The sequence below is a fragment of the Onychomys torridus genome, chromosome 15 (assembly GCF_903995425.1).
Source record: "Onychomys torridus chromosome 15, mOncTor1.1, whole genome shotgun sequence".
Lineage (NCBI taxonomy): Eukaryota > Metazoa > Chordata > Mammalia > Rodentia > Cricetidae > Onychomys > Onychomys torridus.
Genome location: NC_050457.1, coordinates 58569091 through 58582495, shown reverse-complemented (window position 1 = coordinate 58582495; position 13405 = coordinate 58569091).

The following is a 13405-nucleotide window of genomic DNA, read 5'->3' as shown; positions in this document are numbered from 1 at the left end:
CTCCTGACTCAGCCTTCCACTTTCCATTCTCCTCTCTCTTTGTCCTGCCTATACTTCATGCCTGGCTACTGGCCAATCAGCACTTTATTTATTAACCAATCAGAGCAACACTTTCACAGCATACAAATATCCACAGCATCCCCCCCTTTCTTTTTATTTTCCAAAAAGGAAGGTTTTAACATTAACACAGTAAAATTATATATACCAAAACAATTATCAAGCAAGAATTACACTTACAATATCTAGTCTATTTATAATATCTACTCTATTTGTATTTGGTGAAATTAAAGAAGATATCCTATCCTATATTTGTGAGTCTAAGGTTTCATATCTAACTTATCTTTTATCATAACTAAGGAAATTATAATTATCTAGTCTTTAACTACATCAAAGACCTCAGAAGGAATTAATATTACCCAAGAAACAGGAGAAGGATGCAAGCAACTTTTGGGAGCCTTGTGGGAGTAGACAGAGACAGCTGGTAACCAGCCTGCTTTGAATCTGCTCTGAAGACTAAAGTCTCTGTCTGTGTAAAAGGATGTTTTGTGACTGAGAATCCTATGTCAGTCTGAGTAATGTATAATATCCCAGTATTATTTCTATTCATCAAAATTGTATAGCTGAAACAGAAAACATCTTCCTGAATACCCACAGCTATATGTGTGCCCCATAAGAGCCCAACAGACACTAAAGGGCTCTTGAAAGCACCCAAGAGCTGTTCTTATTAGGGAGGCATATCAGTGCCATCTGAGAAAGTTATGGGCAGAAAACCCAACAGTTTGGGGGTTATTGACTGTGAATGCATCTGGTAGGTCAGCTTGTGAAACACTGGTTGTCACCTGCTGTATACTCCTACGGCCCTCAGCAATGGATCATGTTAATAAACATGTTTAACCTTGTTTCTTAAAATTTTTCTTTTGTTACTGTTATATTGATAATGAGCTTTTTTTTTTTTTCCTGAATATGAGCCTGTTACACCAAAGGTAAGTATTACTGAACTCTAAATATCTAAAGGGCCTGGAGTATGTACAGTGTTTGGGTGATGGATGTTCAGGCATGGAGTGATAAATACATGGTTGGACTTTCTAATTCTGCTCCACTCCACATGAATCACACAGAACCTTTCACATTAGAAAGGGGAAGTATTTCACAAAGAGTCTGAGTAAAGCACTCAAACACGGTGTACCTGAAGAAAAGAATACACAGCCAAAACATTGTTAAAATCTCTACTCATTACAGAATGAGTCCTGTAGCAGGAATCTTCAAGTGTTCTTATTAATAAAAGCAAACCTGGTGCCAGGTGGTTGGGTGAATGCTGAAAGATCAGAGAAGCAGAACAAGCCACAGCTACCTCACCTTGCCAGTTCCTCAGCTGATCTTTTTCATCAGACTGGAAGCCAGAATGATTCTCATCTGAACTGCTGCTTGAAAGCCTAAAAGCTTAACCAGCCAAAAGCTTCTAGATTCTGGTCTTTACGCCTTATATATCTTTCTATTTTCTGCCATCATTTCCTGGGATTAAAGGCTCATTTCTTGGCAATAAAGGCATGTGTCACCATGCCTGGGTGTTTCCAATGTGGCCTTGAACTCACAGAGATCCAGAGCAATTTCTGCCTCTGGAATGCCAGGACTAAAGGTGTGAGTGCCACCATTTTCTAGCCTCTGTATCTAGTGGCTGTTGACCCCAGATAAGTTTATTAGGGTGGACAATATTTGGGGAACACAATACCACCACAGAGTCCTACATAAGAATGGTTGAAGCTTACCTTTATTTTCTTTCTGAGACAGTGTCTTAAATGGCAGTAACACAGACTTCCCAAAAATGCACGCCATTACCTACATTGTTTTCAAACTCATGGCACCCTCCTGATTCAATCACCAGGCCTAGGATTAGAGCATGATTCACCATACTTGCCCTGCAGCATAATTTTCAACTTGTTAGTATTCTATTCACAAGAAAATATTGCTGTAGATTTAATGAAATTATCTTTTCACGGTTTTCCCTAAAGGTGGGATTTTTGTGTTTTCTATTCCTTCATGAAACTAAAGTATTATTCCCTGTACAAGTTTGTTCATGCTTTTACTATAAGATGCCAAAATTATAAAGCACTCTGTATCAAATATATTCACTATTGATTGTTTGGATAAAAACATGGGCAACTATTAATTACTATATATTGTTTAAGACTTCCTTTAGTAATTTTATATATACTTTTTGTAACATGCACTTGTCAATCCATTGTTTATTTTAATTGTACATTTGATTGGGCATTATTTATAAAGCTTTTTCAAGCATGTGATGCTTAAAACTGCTGACTGATAATTCTCCATTTTTTAAACCACTTGTTTAAAAATATTTTAAAGCTTTTGTTATAAGAACTAAATTCTTATACCATTTTTTCATACACTGTTGACCAGTTATTATAGAATATGTGATTCAGAATTAAAAATTAAAATTCTATTGTGAGTCAGGATCCAGAAGAGAGTAAAAGAAAAATAAATACAATATTCTCATTTTAGTATTGTTATACTGAGACAAAACTTGTATTTATGTTTTGGGAGCTGAAAAGCCCAAATGCTCCTGGCTACCAAAATCATATCCAGGCATACTAATAATTTTCTTTTCTTATTTCTACATTTTTTAGCATAAAATGTAATGCTAGCAAAAGTGACAGATTCAAACACCAAGTTGCTAAGCAGGGCTGAAAAATCTGTTATTGCTAAATTACCAAAATATTTGAGTTGGGAAATGAATAACTTTCTGTAATTCCATTGAGCTTTTCAATTTTTAAGACTATGTTGAAGTCCAAATATGTTACATTTTCTTTAATTTACAACTTCTAATTAAAATCAATTACATTTATCTTTCAGTATATTTTAAAAGGTGTGCACACATGCATATAGATTCAATATAATATTTTTAAATCTGTTAATAAAATACAATTATAAATGAACACTTAGGTTGAGAAGGCACATATATCATGAATGGTGGTTTTTTCAGTGATACATAAAACAAATACATTGCAAGCATTATTTCCAACTATATCCCAGATTTCTTATAAAATTTCTGGTAGTTTTCTGATTAAACTGACTAAATAAATTTTAAAAAACCTGTTTCTCACAATATTTTTATTAAGTGAATTGAGTCTTTCTCAAAATTTTCAACACTGAGCCATGTCTCTAACCCCAGTTCAACATCTTGTTACATTTTTGTGACTTTATAAAAATATAGTAGAAGTACAGAATGGATTTATATTCAATCATATAGAAAAAAAGAAAATGATTTTGGCAGGAAAATAAAAGGACTCATTACTTCAGAGATTCTTATTTTTTAACTGAATTATTTTTAATTCTTTAATATTCTTTTGTCTTAGCTACAGTTTCTCTTATTGTGATAAAATACATAACCATAAGTAACTTGGGCAGGGAGTGGTTGATTTTTCCATACATCTTACCATCTATCATCTAGGCAAACCAGGTCTTGTGAAGGCAGGAACCTAGATACAAGGTTTTAAACAAGAGGCCATGGAGCTTTGTTGCTTACTAGATTAGCCCTCATGGCTTGCTCATCCTGCACTATTATATAACACGGGACTAACTACCCAAAGGTGGCACCACCCACAATGGGATGTCCCTTCAACCAACCATCAATCAAGAAAATGTTTCACAGGTTTGCCCATAGGCCAGTCTGGTGGGGGCATTCTCACCTGAGGTTTTATCTTTATAATGACTCTAGATTATATCAAATTGAGAAATCACTATGTATTCATTCGCTGTTTGGTCAATCTTATATATGTTTCTTTTAATTTTTTAGGATAACTTTCCAAATTCCAAATTCCATTATTTATTTAAGTATAACTTATTATATGCCAAGAATCTTGTTCAAGCCTTGCAGTGATTACCATTCCTTCTATGTTTCTTTTTTCACACAGTCAGTGTGCACTAGATATTTTTTCTGACTTCCTGAATAATATTTTAGTTTGGTTCTTATTTTATAGCATTAGAAGGTCTTTATATCCTCTTAGTCTGGCAATTTTCATTTATGAACTTACTAAATCCATGTCTCCGGCCTCTTTATTACTGTTTTACAGGGTGCAGTGACCATGTGCTGTAGGAAAAATTAGTTTCTTTGTGAGTTGAACCATGGTATTGCTATTTTTCTTTCTGACTTTCTGAATTGCCAAAGACTATGTTCCTTTACTTTGAAAGATATTTTTATTACCAGTAAAGTTCAATGACTATTATTTCAAACTTTTGATCCTATCCCAGGGAACATATGTTGACCATTCACTTGAATACCAGATGCAAGTAATACTTCAGAAGTAAATAAAAGTGGACCTAGAACTTTTATTGACAGACTTTGGCACTCAGTGTTTTCTTATTTCTCACCCAGTTAGTGTCTGTGGGCCATTCTTCTCACTTCTAGAACTGCCATAAGAAATTTAGATGCAGACTAGTAAGTTACTCTATGATTTATGTTGTGATTTAGTACTACTTTTCATGTTTCTTTCTGATTCAGTGTATTCTCTGCTTTCACATTCTGATGATAATGGCAATCAGGTAATTCTGTCATTGACTTCATAGGACTTTTTAAGGAAATATGAGAGACTGAGTATGGGTACTGCCCTTTTTTTCCAGCTGTCACCAACAAGTTCTAATTTTTGCTAATATTTTAAACCCAGAGGAACACAAGAGTTGCTAACAGTACTCAACTAAATTATTAAACTATCACACTTGATTTGCTTTTAATTTTATTTTCAATTTAATATGTACTTTTTGATTGATTTTTAACTTTCTCAGACATTTTCCTTAAAGATAGGAGAAATATATTTGCTATGAATCATTATTTCCTCTAAATAATAACATGGAATAATATGATACTTAAATACCAGAGAACATAATACTGGAGAAAGTTATTCAACAATTGAAGACCTCAACATTTGAACCAAGTTTTAATTATTTTACATGACCAAAAATATTTTATTCTAGTGAGTATTTTGTCTTACAAATTTGAAATGCCAGTTCAAATTATGCCATATACAAAATTGCTATGCAAACAAGAATACTAAATTACCACAACTGCTTAGAGTTCATAAGAGTGCAAGCTTATAGGTAAGAAATTTTATTAGATGCAGGAAATATCATTTTCAATTGTAAACAAACTGATGGGGGGAGACATCCACTTATAGAACAATAACCAATGATATTCTGTTTCCAATTTTATTGAAGGGGTGTGGTTTATTTCAAGGTATATGTATTTTACAGTTATGGTATTAATAAGGTGCTTTAATTGAATTAAATATATTCCAATTGTTAATTGTCCTGTTGTAACCAACCAAACTTATACTTGATGTAAGTTTTTTTTTGTAACATTCTAAAGCAGTTTATAGAGTGAGAAATATAATTCAGTGTTTCATAATTTGCATTATGTCCATAAACATATTTTAAAAACAGAAAATTGTCTGGACAAAGCAAAACTCATTTAGAATGGCTTCATATTTTTAATAAACTCCTCTATATTATTCTTAATCCTGATTTGTTAACTTACACTCAAATTACACCTTCCTTTACATCAAATTATATTGCACTACTAAAAAAGCACTTTAGATAGAAGGTCAAGATGCGACAGCAATTTCCAAATCATATAGTGCTTGAGTCAATGGTTGTGTCTAGGGTAGAGGAAAGAGTAACTATTATTTTCTTCTGTGTTGTTATTTCAGGTACTGTTATGGTGTATCAAGGATTAGCATATTACTATTTATTAATTAGTACAGATTTCAGACATTAAAAACCCAAACTCTTTGTATGCCATATAGCAGAATAACAAACTTGTTTCTACCTTCTCAGCATTCCTTTGTGTTTAAATTTTAGTGTAAATTAATATTTGATAAAATATAATAGTTCCATCCCTATGAAACCACTCAGTTGTATATTTGTATACACTTCCAGAACTTAAATCAACATGAGCTATCTATCCATCTTCTTACCTTTAGTATTTTGAATTTTGGAAAATCAATATTTATTACAATTTGCAGTTAATTAACACAATTCTTTCCTATTTGCTAGCAGTTTCCTCTTGTATTTCATTTCTTAGTGTAACCTACCATACCTTCTCCTACTTTGTCTAGTACTGATAATAATTTTTCAGGAAGATATATTCTAAATATTTACATATTAAAACCTGGCACAAGGAAAGGAATGTTATAATTCGTCAAAACAAAACAAAAGAAAAAATAATTAATCCAAAAAGTTTGAATTACTTACTTTGTAGAATAAGCTTTTATGAAAAAAAATGATAGGTTTCTAAACCATATTCTTACAATTTAGTTGTTTCCAGGCATAGAAGGCTATTTGACTCTAACAAACCCACAGCGATGTGTGTTAGTTGAATGGTCTGCAGTGTAATTCCTGTTCTAGCAACTTTAATTAATATATGTAGTCCATTACAAGGAACAATTGGTTCATTGTAAGCCAATGGGAATTTCCTCTTTTGGATAAATCTCATCCTTATGTAAGTAACCTAAGAAGAACCAATATGTACAAACTCAGGTACATATACAATGATGTCAAAGGCAGCATAAAGTGTATCAACAAATATATTTGTTAAGAGTATGTGTTACATTTTATCATGTTTAAGTCATTTAATTAATGAGTGAAAATATAACTGATGAATGAATTAATTGAGCAAAATGCTTTTTCAAAATATATGTTTATATTACATAACATTTAAATCAGGGCAAGCATATCTATCTTTTAAAATATTACTATTTCTGGCTAAAACTTCCAAATCATTTCTTCTAGCTATAACTACATGTTGTATATCATCTGTACTCCCACTACTACATATTAGAATACCTCATTTATGTGTAATAAGAACTTAGTCCTTATTGATTAACTTTTATGAATCATTTAAAATGTAACATTTTACTAATCCTTACAGAATTCCATAAGTATATAATAAACACTGTCTGTTTATTATGTTCAGACCTATTCCTCCTTTTAACACTGCCAGACCAATATACTTTGTCATGCTCAGTTCTATAAATTTCATATTCTTTAGAACCAAACACAATTGGAGAAGAAAAGAATGCCAATGTGCTGCTGTCTAATGATGGTCTGCTATACTCATAGATTGGTCTCTAGCCTAATGGTCCTCAGAGAACATTCATCCACCAACTGATAGAAAGAAATGCATAGAAACATGGCCAAACATTAGGTTGAGGTGCAGGAAGACTGCTGAAGAGAGAGAGGACAGATTCTAGGAACCAGAGGGTTCAGGACATCATGAGAAAAACCACAGAATCAACTAGCCTGGGCTCATGGGAGCTCACAGAAACTGAATCAGCAATGAGGAAGCCTATGTGGAACTGATTTAGGCCCTCTGTATACATGTGGCAGTTGTGTAGCTTGACCTTCTTGTAGAAATCCCAACAGTGGAAACAGGGCCTGTCCCTAAAGCTTTGGGTGGTATAGCATGAATCTTAAAAAGGTCTTATTAATAAAAACAAACTCAGAGCCAGGTATTGGCATGAACACTGAAAGATCAGAGAGGCAGAACCAGCCACAGCTACTTCATCTTGCTAATTCCTCAGCTGATCCTGGTCCTCAGACTGGAAACTTCTGTGTCCTCATCTGAATGGATCTCAGCTGAACTGCTGCTAAAAGCCTAAAAGCTTAACCAGGCTCTAGTTCCTGGTCCTCATGCCTTATATACCTTTCTGCCTCCTGCTATCACTTCCTAGGATTAAAGGCATGTGTCACCATGCCTGGCTGTTTCCATTGTGGCCTTGAATTCACAGAGATAGAGTTGGAGCTCTGCCTCTGGAATGTTAGGTTTAAAGGCGTGTGTGCTACCATTGCCTAACCTCTATGTTTAATATTGTGGCTGTTCTGTTCTCTGACCCCAGATAAGTTTATTAAGGTGCACAATATTTTGGGAGACACAATATCACCACAGGGTGGTTTTGGGGACCTTATTCCTCATACTGGACTGCCTTGCCCAGCCACAAAACAAGGAGAGGTGCCTCTTCCTACTGCAACTTGATATGCCATGTTTTGTTGATAACCCTTGGAGGCCTGACCATTTTGAACAGAAGTTGAGGAGTACAAGAAGGGGAGGGCCAGAGAGGAGGTGGGAGGGAGAAACTGCAATTGGAAAGTAAAATAACTAAATAAAATGCAAACTAAAAAATGTTACATATAATCGGATTTGTTGAGTCCTTTATACTTCGATGCGGGGCCATCTATTAGAACTTACCAGGACTTACCAGTTATGCTGACTTTAATAATACTGAATTTGCCTCACTAAAGAGTCTTCAGTTGTCAATATCTCAATATCTAGAGTCAGGGACTCATGAGTCCCTCCCACTCTGTGCTCTCCTGTATTTTCCACAGCCACTGGTGTCATGAGATCTACCTTTTGGGATTCCATGTGTGAGTAGTAACAGCTAGAATTTGCATTTCTAAGTTTGACTAAAATGTTTTAAGTCTCACAGATCTACTTGGTTTTCCTGATTTTTTAACGAATGGGAAAACCCCCTTCTTTTTCCATTTTTTGGACTGGATCATCTTCCATCCTGTAAGCACACCATATTCTGTCATCTACCAATGAATAGACACTCAGGTGCTTTCATTTCTTGGCTAGTAGAAATGATGTTTCAGTGAACATGGGGAGTAGAACATCCTTTTGCATAGTGAGTTCATTTTCCTCACATGTATACTTGGAGTTGGAATGGCAACATAGTGTTATAGCACTTTTATTAATTGTTTAAGGAAACTACATAGTGTTTGCAAAGTTAGTTATTACTCCTCCCAGCAGTTTCCCATGTGTCCCTGTAGTGGGTTGGGTGCCATTTGTAGTTGGGGTTTTCCTGCCTGGCCCACAGTCAGGACAAATCTCATCCTGCAGGCCCACAGTTGGTCAGACCCAACCAAGTAAACACACAGAAACTTACATTGTTTACAAACTGTATGGCATGGCAGGCTTTTTGCTATCTACTTCTTCTATCTTAAATTAACCCATTTTTATTAATCTATACTTTGCTACTTGGTTTGTGTCTTACCTGTACCTTGCATCTTTCTTGTCATGGCAGTGGCTGGCAGTATCTCTCTCTCTGCCTTCTATTTTCCAGAATTCTCTTCTCTGCTTGTCCCGCCTCTACTTCCTGCCTGGCTACTGGCCAATCAGCATTTTATTTATACAGAGTGATATCCATAGCATGTCTCTTTGCTCTATTTCCTTACCAGCATTTGTTCATGCAATTATGATTACCATTATTAATAATGTAAAGTGATACCTCATTATAGATTTGATTTTTTTAATCCACAACAAGTGAATTTTAACACATTTGCATGTATCTATATGGCTATCTGTTGGTATTCTTTCTTTTCAGAAATACCCATGTCTGTTACCTCCATTTTCTTTCCAATTATCTCAATTGGATGTTTCTGATAATAGGAAACTATTTGAGAAATTACTTAATTTTAACATATAGAAGTAATTGTTACTAATTTAATGGTTTTAGGCATCAGATTTCAGTTATAATGAGTTTATAGAGGATGCTTACAAGATTGGAAATTTCTCCATTTCTCAGAATAATCAAATTTCCCAGTGAGTTTCAATTCCTTGAGTGTCTTTTTCTTAGTCATTTGTGTCTCTTAATTTCAATATGATAAAACTCATTTTAACATTTCAAATAAGCCAATTCTTCTGGAGATACATTCTTTCATTTTTTGATTGTTTGAGAGTATTTCTCTTTCTTTCTCATTCGTACTTGTTACTTCTGCTGGTGTACTATAATTACTTAGATATTTTCATGTGTTTGTGCAATAAAAATCCCATATGTAAGTCTCCTCTCTTTTATGTTCCTTCTCAGAAGTCTATGAAGATCGAATTGGAGGTCCTCTAATTTTTATATGTTGCTCTTTCCCTGTGAACTTTAGAATCTTAGATTTTCCCTGTGATGGCTAGATTTTAAGGCAACATACGCTTTTATAAGTTAGACTTATTTAAATTTGACTACTGGCCTTTGAAGTGCCTACCATGCATATCTGTATTTCCCTTTCTTTCTTTCTTTCTTTCTTTCTTTCTTTCTTTCTTTCTTTCTTTCTTTCTTTCTTTCTTTCCCTCTCTCTCTTTCTCTTTCCTTCTCTCTTTGTTTCTTTTTCTTACTTTGTTCCTTTCTTAATTTAAAAACATTTTGTTAATCTTTTTTCATTGAATAAACTTTATACTATTTTTATATAAAGTTAATTCTTGAATTCTTAAATTCTACTGAACACCTTTATATTGAACACATGGTCAATTTTAAATGTCCAAATATATATATATATATATATATATATATATATATATATATATATATATATATATATATATATATATAATTTCTTCATTTCTCTCTGATTGAATATTTTGGATTAGTCTTTCTTTGAGGAAACTCATTTATTTGTCTCATTCATTTTTCCTATTATTGACATAGTCTATCACTTCTTTATTTTATTCACTGCCGTTTAATATCAATGATTTCTGATTTTTTTTAATTACCCCCAACTCATTTTTAAATATTTTTATTAAACATTTGCATTATTCTTTCAAGTTCATTGGCCCTTAAAAGCCAGCACACACACAACACACACACACACACACACACACACACACACACACACACACACACATTTAAATTCTCTTTCTGTGATATCTTCTACATTGTTTTCACCCTGACATTTTCTTGCACCTTATTTCAAGCACTACCTTGAAGTCACATTTTGAGATTATTAATGGAGTATAATGTGATAAAAGCAAAGGAGGATTGTGCATGTATATCAGTTTTAGTTGCTAAGCTTTGTATATGCTTATCTTAATGAATTTCTGCTTTTCAATGAGCCTATAATCATTTCCACATATTCATCCCTTTGATTATATCTACTTATAGGTTTGCTATGGACCTGCAGTGCTTGTTCTATTATTACTTTGCCACAAAACAGTTTTATATATTTGTTTTTTTTTTTCCTTAATTCTCTATTGATACATATTATGAATAAGCAATCTTAATGTATCTAGTGTATAGTCCTTTTCCATAAGCTTCTGTTTCGGTCCATGGAGGTACAGAATCTTTCCTGTTGTCACCAATCCATGGCTAGTAAAATATGTTTATGAGCCATCCCTATACACCAACATTATATCTGTGGCCCACCCTGCCATGAATAAGAACAACCTGAGTACAGGTTCTGGGGAGTCCAGAACAATACTGAGTGATTTAAATAAGGTCCCACTAATGTGAATACCACTTTTTAAATGGCCCCAATGGCCCAAGACAACTGGAAAAAGCTGTAGGTGATTATAAATAAAATAAAGGCCTAACACATTATAAATACCTATTTTTAATTACAACACCCTAGAGGCAGAAGCAGTTGGGACTCTATATATGTTTGAGGACAACCAGAGCTACTCTGATAGTTTGAAAATTGGCCTTAGGCTTACAGGGTGTGTCACTATTTGAAAGGATTATGATGTGTTGTCTTGTGGGAGTAGGTACGGTTTTACTAGAGGTAGTATGTCACTGAGGGTGGGCTTTGAGATTTCAGAAGCTCAAGCCAGTCCCAGTGGCTCATACACTCTTCCTGCTGTCTGTAGATCCAAATGTAGAACTCTCTGCTCCCTCCCCAGAACCATGTCTACCTGTGTGCCACCATTCCTCCTACCATGCTAACAATGGGCTAGACTTCTGAACTGTAAGCAAGCCCAATTAAATATTTTCCTTTATAAAAGTTGCTATGGTCATGGTGTTTCTTCAGAACAATAAAAACCCTAACTTAGGTATGTAGTAACACCCTGTCTGGAACGTAAATAGGTGTGGATTTTTGTGTAATTTATATCTCCCCTCTCTTTGAGTAGAGGGAAAATTTGTTCAATGCAGTAACACTGGGTGTATCTACCACTCTATGGAAGGCTTCAAATTCAGGAGTAGTTGACCAAATTATCATGAACTAGAAAATTCATACCGCATCAGAGATGCATCAAGAACCATGCTGTAACTGGTGATGATACACATGGAAACTCAGTCTAGTCACAAAAGTTCCCATCTGATGGGATCACAGTTTGCCACTCTGTCTCTGAGTAGTTGCTTCTGCTTAGAGCTTTTGGATCTGCCTACGAGGCAGGGGTACTACTAATTTATAAGAAAAAATGTTTTATACTTTTTATGGTGTTTTACTAAAGAAGAGTTTTGTTTCTTCTCAGGTAGCTGAAGTTTGGGGCAAAGTGAAAGAGCAGTGTGTTCTTCATGGGCAATGCTATTCATTGTAACATTTGAGTCTATAGTTATCCACTCACCAATAATGGTTTTACAGTTTGCTTTGCATAAAAAAAAAACTGCACCATGCCTGCCCATTTTCCAATTGAAAGCATATAGCCTTAATTTTAATCTTTCTCTGTTACCCAGATAGGAAGTGCCTCTTATTTGAAAATTGAACAATTAGCTAACAGGGGATTTGTGAATTAGTTTAACTGAAATCTCATAGATAATATAATATGATCATTTGGAATAATATTAAAATATTGTTTTTTGTTTGTTTTGTTTTGGTTTTGGTTTTTTGAGACAGGGTTTCTCTGGGTAGCTTTGCACCTTTCCTGGAACTCACTTGGTAGTCCAGGCTGGCCTCAAATTCACAGAGATTCGCCTGGCTCTGCCTCCCGAGTGCTGTGATTAAAGGCATGTGCAGCCAATGCCTGGCAAAATATCACATTTTTAATACAAACGTACATGCTCTATTCTCTCAATTGGTTTCCTTGGATTCTTTTGTGTATTATTAACTGTTGATCTTGCAGTATATGTAAAACAGCTGCTATAAAATCATACTCTGTAATTATGCTTTTCTGTCTCCATTTTAAAAATTAATGTAATCACTATTAATTCTGATTTGTAGATTAAACAACTTGCTAACAGGGAATTTGTGAATAAGTTTCATTGAAAACACAAGGGTAACATTCATATCATTATTGAAATTAAAATCAAAATTTTGAAAATACAGCTCAAAAGGAAGTTTTATTATGACTGTTATTAACTGCTGTGAAAAGCTAATGTTTGGACAGTAATTTATAATGTGCCCATCAAATCCTGCTCAATGATGATTTCATGCTAGAAATTTGAATGTGATTTGTTAAACTTATTAAATGAACAGCAGACAAATGAAGTACTTGACCTGGATTTTGACATTCATCAATTGTACGATCATGGAGATTTGGCTTTCATTTAAAGACAGTAAGAGGAATCAATGAAAGAATCGAGTCTAAAGCTTGATGAACAAACAAATCCTGAAGTGTCTCAGGAGCATCTCAACATTGTTTTCTCTAGGGTTACTTTTATATAATTATAAAACTCTCAGGCCTAAATATAGGAAAGAG